This window comes from Pelophylax lessonae, assembly GCF_965119305.1.
Source record: "Pelophylax lessonae genome assembly, chromosome: 2".
Lineage (NCBI taxonomy): Eukaryota > Metazoa > Chordata > Amphibia > Anura > Ranidae > Pelophylax > Pelophylax lessonae.
Window position 1 is genome coordinate 654283129 of NC_138769.1, and position 1922 is coordinate 654285050.

The window sequence follows — 1922 nt, forward strand, 5'->3', positions numbered from 1 at the left end:
GCAATGTCGCAGTCCTGCTAAAAATCACTGATCGCCACCTTTACTAGTAAAAAATAAATAAAGAAAAATTACAAATCTTTCCCCTAGTTTGTAGACACGATAACTTTTGTGCAAACCAATCAATTTACACTTATTGGGGTTTTTTTTACCAAAATATGTAGCAGAATACAAATTGGCCTAAAATGATGAAAAATTTTGATTTTTAATTTTTTTATTGGAAATGTAAAAAGCAGAAAGTAAAAAATATTGTTTTTTCTTTCAAAATTGTCGCTCTTTTTTTGTTTATAGCCCAAAAAAAAAAAAATCGCAGTGGTGATCAAATACCACCAAAAGAAAGTTCTATTTGTGGGGGAAAAAAAAGAACATCAACACGGCTGTTCAATTGTCAGTTAAATTAACGCAGTGCCGTATCGCAAAAAATGGCCTGGTCATTTAAGGGGGTAAATCCTTCCAGTCCAGAAGTGGTTAAAATACACGTGAGGTATCGCCGCAATCGTTAAAGTGAGAGCACTAATTCTAGTGCAGGACAACCTCTATAACTGTAAACCGGTAACCTGTAAAACTTTTTTGAAAGCGTCACCAATGGAAATTTTTTAAGTACTTTAGTTTGTCACCATTCCACGAGCGTGCGCAATTTTAAAGTATGACATGTTGGGTATCTATTTACTCGGCATAACATCATCTTTCACACTACAAAAAAAATTTGCCTAAATTTACTGTTTAGTTTTTTTTTTTTCTTATTCATAAAGTGTATTTTTTCACAAAAAAATGTGTTTTGAAGGACCGCTGTGTGGTTCTGCGCTTTCGCTTAATCACAGCAGAAGCCGATCTGCAGGTGGCCTTTTTTTTTTTTGTTTCAAGCACAAAAAAAAAACAAAAAATGCAGTGGTGATCAAATACCACCAATACCACCAAAAGAAAGCTCTATTTGTGGGGAAAAAATTACACAAATTTTATTTGGGTACAGCATTGCATGATCGCGCAATTGTCAGTTAAAATAACACAGTGTCGTAAAGCAAAAAATGGCCTTGTCATGAAGGGGGGTAAACCTTCTGGAGGTCAAGTGGTTAAATTAACTATATTTGTTGCTTTAGGCTCCGTTCACATCATGACGTCCTAGATCGTGGGCAGAATCTCCGCAATTCAAAATCACGGCTAATCGCTGGACGCCTGTGTGATTCCCGTCACTTCCAATGGCACCCCAACGTGGCAGGTTTTTTGCCAAGATTGTCGCTCGACAAATCGTGGTAAAATCGTGCCGCGTTTGGGGTGCCATTGGAAGTGATGGGAGTCGCCCAGGCATCCTGCGATTTGCCGTGATTCGGGATCGTGAGCAGAATCATAGCGATTCTGCCTGCGATCCGGGATGCCAAGATGTGAATGAAGCCTTAAGTTCTGCTTTAATCATTTAGACTTAAGGCCCGTACACACGTACCGATCGTCGGCATACAAACGTCGGTGGACGAAGGATCTGCCGATTGTACGCGTGTTAGTATGGTGCCTCCGACAGATGTCTGCGCACAATCCGCGGACAAAAGTCTTTCGTGCAAACATGAAAATATTTGTATGCCGACACCAGAACGGACGATTGTTCGCCTGTCAGTACACAATTCGGCCGACAGACCGCAGATTTGCAAGACTGGGCATGCTCAGAAAATAGAAAACACAGGGAAAGTTAACCATTACATGACATCACTTCTGCAGTCGGCGGACAAAATTCTTGTGCTGTCCTTGTGCTGTCTTTGCACTTTTCAGCAGACACCGACATCCCGGGGAGAAAAGAGGAACATTTGTAAGCCGACCATCGGTACGTGTGTACGGGGCTTAAGACGTCCAAGTTAAAAAAAAAAATTAAGAGAACCAACCAGTTCAAAGCCAGCTCTTGCATGGTTTACTTAAAAAAATTAAATAAGTCAGACACC